Source organism: Capsicum annuum, chromosome 10, assembly GCF_002878395.1.
Source record: "Capsicum annuum cultivar UCD-10X-F1 chromosome 10, UCD10Xv1.1, whole genome shotgun sequence".
NCBI classification, from domain to species: domain Eukaryota; kingdom Viridiplantae; phylum Streptophyta; class Magnoliopsida; order Solanales; family Solanaceae; genus Capsicum; species Capsicum annuum.
Genome location: NC_061120.1, coordinates 91978036 through 91986366, shown reverse-complemented (window position 1 = coordinate 91986366; position 8331 = coordinate 91978036). Strand labels below are relative to the sequence as shown.

Sequence of the window (8331 nt, the reverse complement as noted above, 5' to 3'; positions counted from 1 at the left end):
ATACGTTAAATATACACTTCTATAGAAGATATATACACGTGTATACGTACCATTCAATGTATATATACTAATACTTATAAAATATACTACATTATATATACATTACAATATATATAGACATACTTATATACTAATTTATAAAACATATACACATGTATACGTTAAATATACACTTCTATAGAAGATATATGCACAAATATACAAAACATATGCTACTTAATATAATAAATTAATAATATTTGGTAATAAATTAATAATATATTAGAAGTAAGTTTTTAATTTAAAGTAGAAAACTAGAAATTCAATTTAAAATTTTAAATCGTTAAATGAAAAAATATAAAAAGCAAGGACTAAGGAGTAAATGAATTTGGGGAATTTTATTGATGCAAAATGATCCAAAATTTATAATTTACATGCATGAAAATCTACAAATTATGCATCATTTTTTCCAACTCATTCATGTTAATATTAACGAGAACTTGCATAGGATAGTCGAAGTCAACGGGGAAAAAACCATGCATTGGATTTGATTCTGCTGAGTTCTCCCATGAAGTCATAATTTCTTCAAGTTTCAGCTCGTCGCTCGGCTCCAGTTTCATTCTTTGGTTTCTTCTTTCTGCTCTAATCCAATCTCTGAGGCAAACTAGAACATTCATTGCATTGTTTCCCAATGAGTGTCGGTTGTCTCCAAGCTGCTGTCGTCCCTGACTAAAGGCGCTCTCTGATGCAACGGTTGACATTGGAACATTCAAGATAAACACATGATATTGTGTTTCATTACTCCTCCACCAATCGTCTGCGATCCTCTGGTGCCATCCAAAGATAATATTTTAGCTCTTCCAGATAAGTTGATTCATCAACACTGTTCCAACAATTTAAATCATAAAACGAATCAGAAAAACCACTATGTGCTGGCCTTTTAGAAGATGATGGCTCCTCGTGAGAATGAGGAGCGACAGTTGGAGTGATATTTGTAGGTACGGCTAAATTAAATAAATCAGCATAGTGATTATATAATTTTTCTATGTAATTCTTTGCATCTTTGCATCAGCCGTAGCCGTCCACAAATCAGGTTGTACTTGTTCAAAATCATGGTTGGTATTTATTTCTAAGTTAGTATAAATAAGAGTACTTAAGTGGCACATATTATTATATTTCATGCACGGATTTAGCATAGCACCAACCAAGTAAATAGGGAGAATCGGGAAAAAATATTTTTTAAATTTCGTAAACATGGCGTCAACAGCTTCTTTATAACCTTCTTTATTTTTATATTCTTTGAGCAAACTAGAAATATCGGCTATATATGCCAAAATATTACAAACAGTAGGATAATAAGCACCGAAAAATTCAACCGTAGCTACATAAATTTTTTCTAAAAACTTAACAAGATCATTAATTACAACCCAATCAGAATTATGTAGCATGGAATCAGCAGAATCAGCAAATGAACAGTAATGTTGGTTAAAAGCTAGTGTAATAGGAATTCTATATTTATAACAAGTTTTTAAAAATTCATACGTAGAATTCCATCTAGTATCAATTTCCTCAGGCATCAAAATCGGTGTAAGTCCATTTTCTTGACATTTAACTTTAAATTCTCTAATTCTCGATCTACGATTATTTCCTTGAATAAAACCAACAGCAAGACAAATTTTTTCAATATAAACTCAAAAAACTCAAGATCATCTTTTACAATTAAATTATATGTATGACATGCACACTTAATATGAAAAATTTCAGGCAAGGGCGGAGATAGCATAGATTTTTTTTTTTTATAGCAGTCTTGTTGTTAGAAGCATTATCAAAAGCAATACATAAAATTTTATTTTCGATACCATAATATCCGATAATTTAACAACAGAATCAACAATAAATTGTCCAGTATATTTACGATCTTCATCATATAAGAAAGCAAAAATACATTTTTTCATCACAAAATTACTATTCATCCAATGACAAGTAACGGTTAAATAATCATTTTTATTTACAGCACGACCAAGATCAGAAGTTAGGGACAATCCACATTGAATATTTTTTAACAATGTTGATAAATAAAAATAATATTGTGAATGGAGTCTAAAAATATCAGACCAATAAGTAGTTCTAGGAATACTGTTAAACATATGATTATAAATTGCTTGTATATAACGAATAAAGGCATCAGAAGAAGAAAAACTAAAAGGCAAACAACCCACAACTATCATTTTAGCTATTTCTTCCCGGTCCCTCAATTTATTATACTTCTTCGCTATGTGACCGGTTGCTGGGTCCATTCTAGTTTGCGTTGGCCCACCAACATCCCCACCATCTTGTGCAATATTTAACTCTCTTTTGTGATCTTCAGCTATATGTCTCATTAACGTACCCGTACCCCTTGTTTGCCTCCACTTCTATGCTTATATATTTGTTGACAAATATTGCATTGCACCTCAATATCTGATATACGTTCAAAAAATTGCCATGCAACACTAGTTCTTTTACGAGGTCTTGGGGAACTGGGAGGACGGGGAGGGAGATTAACCGATTCAGATCTAATGTTAGCATCTTCTACTACGGGTGTCTCAACAATATTTTCATTATCTTCGTCTAAATTAACCGCATCTACTTCATTTTCTTCTTCTATACCATATTTTCCTGAGCTTCTACATAATCCATATCGTGAGCACCTACACCTATTTCTTCCTCAAAAGTTGTACCAAGCGGTACCGGAGGCGAAGGCACACGGGTATATCTACTACCACTACTGCTTTCGGGACAAAAAATTTTAACACCTTTAGTAGCGAGGTTTCTTAATTTATCCATAATATAAATTAAATTAAACTAAAAATATTTAAAATACACAAATATAATAAAATTAAATATTAAACAATTAATATAATAAATAAAAATTAAACGTAAGAGATAGAATGACAATACCAAATTTTGAAAGTATCCGAAGGTTGCCACTTTAGAAACTTCCGCTCGTACTTTGTAAACGAAAAATTAAAAAATTAAAGTGAACACTTTAAGAAATTAAATATATTGAATATTTGAGAATTGAGAATTGAGATTTGAGAGAGTGAAAAATTGTGTGAAAAATGATTTGAAGTTGTAGGGTATTTATAGAATTTTTTTGGGATTAAAAAATATTTTTTAAAGTTTAATTTTTTTTTTAATAAATGGGCCCAAACTAGCCGTTTGGACCCAAAAACGGCTATATAGCCGTTGGCCCAACGTCTAGTTTGGCTCAAAATCCTTTTTTTTTAAAAAAGGTATCCGGGCCGGGCTGGACCGATTAACCGGCGGGCTTGGTCCGGGCCGGGTTAGCCGGACCCATTTTTAAAAAATAACCGGCCAGGGACCCGGAACCCTAAAGCCCTAGGACTTGTCGGGCCGGGTCAAACTGGGTCGGGTTAGTTACAAGGGTCGGGTTGGGCCGGCCCGGCCCACTTGACACCCTTAATTGAGATTCAAAACCTTGTCATTTCAATCGAATACCTTTGGAGGATAACTAATAATTTACTACTGTAGAGTGAGTTTGGTTGTGGTGGCTTTGGAGTTGTTTACAAAGGTGTGACTGAAGATGAAATTCAAATTGCAGTGAAGACAAATAAATATGGGATTATCAATAGCAAGGAATTGGAGGAATTTCAAGTAGAAATGTTATGTTTTCTAAGGGTTTGACATAACCATTTAGTTTCAGTTTTGGTGTGTGTGCGTGTGTATGTCAAAGGGCATTTCAAGTAGACATCTTTCACGCTGGAAAATCCTATACTTAGAGTCTTTATTATGGAAATTAAGACTTAATATTGCTTTAGATATTGCTCGAGGGATGGATTACCTTCATGACCTAGCAAACTAGAGCTTCATAAATTGTGACCTCAAATCATTGAACATTCTTCTAGATGATAATTTTAGAGCAAAAGTATCTGACTGTGAACTAGGGAAACTCGCACTAGACAAAGAAAGATTTGTTGCAACATGCACTATCTAAAACAGTCAAAAATGGACCTTTAAACGTCATTTTTTTTAATTTACCCAATAATAAAATATACCACTTATATTTGAACCCCCATATCTGTTGTAGGTTACATTTAGCTTAGGAAGGTGTTGATGGAACTTGTGACTGGACTAACTGTGTGCCTTAGATGGAACTCGATATCCAGTTGAATGATTGTGGCAAATAAAATCGAATAAAATAAATCTCTTTGCTTATAGGAAGATATATATCCACAAGAGCATTTGCATTATGTTTGAATTAGGTGGACACTGCACTATTATAGATCCTAACCATAGGTCTGACATGTCATGCACTGTGAATATGCTTAGCCAGCTAGTTGAGTATTGCACTAATTTTTCTTTAGTTTTGTTGTATATCTTAAGTACATGTTTAACAATATATATGTAATCTTTTAATAAGGTATTATGCATTGATTGACACGAGATACACGTAAAACACGTATGTGATGTACGAGATGTATGTATGACACCACATGTACCTTATATATATTCGAACCAACAGTTAGAAAAGCTTACCATATTCAATAATAAATTGGGATTCGAGTACATTATTAGTAAAAAGTTTTTGGAGGCGAGTGGAATGAGGCAATGAAATTGTTTAGGCGAAAGAAAGGAGAGAACGAGTGGCGATACCTGCCAAAAGAAAGGAGGCCTTTCATAGTCAAATGCGTATGAGGAAAGGACAATTATTCAACGCACTAAAATCTAGTGGATGGGGTTCCTATTCATGAAAAGCCAGGTTTAAACTATGTCATGGAACCGAGACACCAAAATGTATCTATAGTCTATACCAGTGTTGGTATCTCGTAAAAAGCTTTGCATCAATCTTTCCTATGTACCAAATATTTCAATATCGTTGCATCCGGTAATTTTGTTTTATTCCAACAGTGTGATGAAGAATAGATCCAAGAAATTGTCGATTTCCTAGTTCAATGGTTGCTATCTTGCTAAACAACAACCTTGTCTTTGCCTTTAATCCCATCTATCCGTGTTCAACTGCTGAATTTAAGGAGGCAAAACACTTCTTCTATTCTTATTATTTTCCCTGCTTAATCGTTAAGTTTTGTCAATAATCGTTTTTATGCCTGGGGGAATGTCTAGAGATTTCTACCTCAGATTTTCAACCTTTATCAACTAATTTATTTTGGCGGAAAGATCCCTAATTCTTCATTGATCCACAAGACCTGGATTCCATACTAAGAGTACACCTTGAACCCCTTGAATTCAATCACCCGAAAGCTAGTCTATTAGAAGGAGAAAGCGACAGAGTGAGATTTTAGGTTTCACTAGGGTAGACCGAAGACCAAGCCAATCTCTCAAAAGAAAACTTTTTGCAACTACGAGCGTTTGTGTATATATATACATAGCACTGGAAGATCCTAAACTTTGAACCTTTATTATGAAAATTGAGACTGAATATTTCTCTAGATGTTGCTCAAGGGATGGAGTACCTTCATAACTATCATGACCCAGATAACGGATCATGCGGGCACCTACGCTATTCTAAGTAGCTAACAGAACTCTTATTACCCAACTAAATATATGCGGAATACTTCTGTTTTTAAAGGAATACTAAATTAAATTTAATAAAGTAAATTAAATATTAATAAATAAATTTTTTCAAAAACTTCTTACAAGTGTCCTTCACTATCCAAGACTTGGCCAGACATGTACAAGAGCTACCTATTACAACATAGACTGACAATAAAATAAATAGTACAAGGACTCTAACATCTGCCAGGAAGAAAGTGCAGAAGTTAGTGCTGAACATTGCCACCCATTTAATAACTGCAAACTAACCTGCATTCAGTCTACACCCCAAGAAGGAATGTAGAAGAGTAGGACTAGTACAACCACAAATACTGGTAGGCATCATCGACCGACCGTGTTAGTTCGTATAATCATAAAATAGAATTAACGAAAATAAATCATGACATCTTGAATGAAATATAATTCAACCACGGCTATAATAACAATATTACTTTACCTATATAAGTTACATCATCCAACTACTCTTTCAACTCCATCAGTATTATACTCACTACTAACATACTCTAGCATCATTAATTCACACCATCAACCATAATTCAACGCTAATACATCACAATTTCTCTTAATTCACCTTATTTATTCCATTACCCACATCTCTAGGATAAACTCAATAATCATATACAACTCACACTAAACTCTCGGGCTAACAATCAAACACTCTCTTACAACATTAAGGAACTATAAATAGTCATTTGGATAAACTATAATTACGACAAGTATAAATGAAGCAAGTTGACCAATGTATACAAAGTAAATGCCGAGTTTCATTTTTCAAAGCATATGTCGCCCAATCAATCTTAAGAATACAATCAAGTAAGAAATAAAGTCAGCCCATATCTAAATAAGACACACTAGAGAACTCAAGTCTCATTAACAAATCTTATACGACTATTGAAAATGGATTAATTCAATTATTGAAGTTTGGGATTGTTTCTTTGAGATTATTCACTAGATTCATTACTTTGGATCACTTCATTATCAATTTTTTTTTTTATTATTTAATCTCTATGCCATCTCGTGGCATCTGATACAATCACATCTCACAGCAATACCAAAATTTAACGTCGGTCACATTGCTACTAACAATCTTTTCATAAGTAACAATTATGTCCTTCTAAACCTCGCCATTAGAACACCATTAGCTCGTTATCATCTTATTAAAAACCACGATCATTCAAAATTAATACTAATTTGTACACACATCTAAGGGACTTATTTTTGCCCAACTAGTCATGACCTTCAGAGAACAATCTAAGTCCATGTATCGTACCGGTGCGGTATCCTATCCTCCATAAATAAATATTATTAATATTCATATCCATACTGGAGCGATATCCGATCCTCCATAAATAAATAATATTAATATTCATATCCGTACCAACATGGTACCCGATCCTTTATAAATAAATATTATAAATATTCATATTTGTACCGGTACGGTACCCGATCCTCCATAACCATATTATATATATTTTATTAAATTCACTCTATCTTTCGGGATGCAATACGACGTATTAAATTTAAAAGTTCACTTAAAATCATAAAGAAATTCGATCAAGTGCTTTCATTTATTAATATTTTAACCCTCTCACAGGCATTATTTCAGTAATTCATCACGATCATCAAAAAGCCATTTATGGCATTGATTCAAAGAGTTATCATTATCAAACAAGCCTATCATAGGCACAATTCAATAAATCATCATTATCACCAATTTAGCCTCTCATGGGCATTCAATAGATAAAGTGTTTTTATCAATACCAAAATAAGAATATCATAAAATAAATCACAATTTAACACTTAAACATGCAAGTCACTATTGGAGCATTACTTACTCATTAATTATTAAAATGTCACTACCTCTTTCCATATAATATAATCACCACACTAATTCAAGTCATCTATCATTTAGATATTACTATGCTCATCAATACTTGATCCTAGTATGATTCTCCTCATCGTATTATTCTCCAATACCTTAATATTGTTATAACTCAAGAAGGTTCATCACTAGAACTACTAAGAACTATCATGTCCACATACTTCATTTACAACAATCTCCTTGAGGGCACATAACACATAATCACAAATATCACATAATTAATCAATAATATAGTTTTCAGGATTAAAGTTAAGTTCTCGTGTCTTTATCTACCTCAACTCCATGCCCGCAGGCCTAGACATGCTTTCTCCCATCAATTCTAAATTATGAAAATATAAAATAACATAATATTCTACTCATTAAACCTAGTCTACCTGGTCACCGAACTTTTGGAAGAAGCAAGCTGCAACAGGGATACTCTTTCCTTTCCTTCATGCCTTGGAATAATCAATCATCTAAAACTCAAGCAATTATAAAAGTAATTAAATAATTACCCTTCAAATAAATATCTTGGGGATTCAAACTCACTAATTCTACCCTTAATTTAAGGTCTTTATCATTACCCAAATTCAATTAACCATTAATTAGCTCTCTCAAGCTTAACCCATCTCCATTAATGGAGTTTTAATGCTAAAGGTTTTATCTTTACGAAATTCAAGGTTCCTAACCATCAAAAATTCAAAATCTAATTTACGAAATTCATGTTAGCAATCTTTAATTTATAATTTAGAATCATCTCTAGGTCATATTAAAAATACCCATGAGTTTTTCCCAAAAAAAATCCACCATTAAAGGTCTTTCTAAGATGTTAAAGGATTAAAAGACGAAGAAAATAATGGAAAAAATTACCTCAACGAAGGAATTTCACATTAAGCTTTGTAAAATCACCTCTCTGG

General features: G+C 32.8%; 1 pseudogene; it reads left to right on the top strand.

The window, feature by feature from the left end:
• Nucleotides 1-8331, top strand: part of LOC124887754 — a 79175-nt pseudogene that overhangs the window by 51367 nt on the left and 19477 nt on the right.